Here is a 725-nt window from a genome sequence, read left to right as displayed (position 1 = left end):
GTTGATGTTTTATTTCTGCATTTTGTACGTCTGGGGCCTATATAATCTAGTTAGAATATAATGAGGTATTTTCTGATTAAGGGTATAATCACATTAGCTATTTGTGGTGGGGATGGCTCTTTATCGGATCCACCAGGGCCAATACTAATAAACCATATACAAGGGAGCTAAGGAAGAGATTCAGATTATGTGCGTGGGAAACGAGAGCAAGAATTATATTACTCAAGATGGTAGTTGCTCGTCCTGCAAGTTTAGATCAATAATAGTTGTGAGTCTGAACAGATGCCACTAATTGACTGCCAGATCTGACTACGCAGAATTTGTTTGTAGTCTGTAACCATGGAGACATAACAGGTCTGTGTAGGAAATGAATCACAAAATGGTAGCTTTTATATAAAGTTGCTTCATATATTTAGATGCATTGCAACAATAAAACAGATATAGCAAATGTGCCAAGAAATACATACAGTGACAAGCTCAAACAGTGATGCAGTGCCAGTTTTGGTGACATTTTCCCCTTCGGTTATATGCATTGTCGACAGAATGACATGACATGTTCCCTGTGCGGTATATTCCTGCATATCCATCAGACATTTCCGGGATTAACAGCTTGCACCCTTAAGAGTTGTTTCCCATCTATTGTGCTTCCTTGGGGCTTTTTCTCATTCATTCCCACAGATCTTCCTATGCAAGGAATGAAAGAAGAAGAAAGTAGAAATTTCATG

Source organism: Ranitomeya variabilis, chromosome 1 (assembly GCF_051348905.1).
Source record: "Ranitomeya variabilis isolate aRanVar5 chromosome 1, aRanVar5.hap1, whole genome shotgun sequence".
Lineage (NCBI taxonomy): Eukaryota > Metazoa > Chordata > Amphibia > Anura > Dendrobatidae > Ranitomeya > Ranitomeya variabilis.
The sequence above is the reverse complement of the archived record's forward strand: the minus strand, read 5'-3'. Positions refer to the sequence as shown.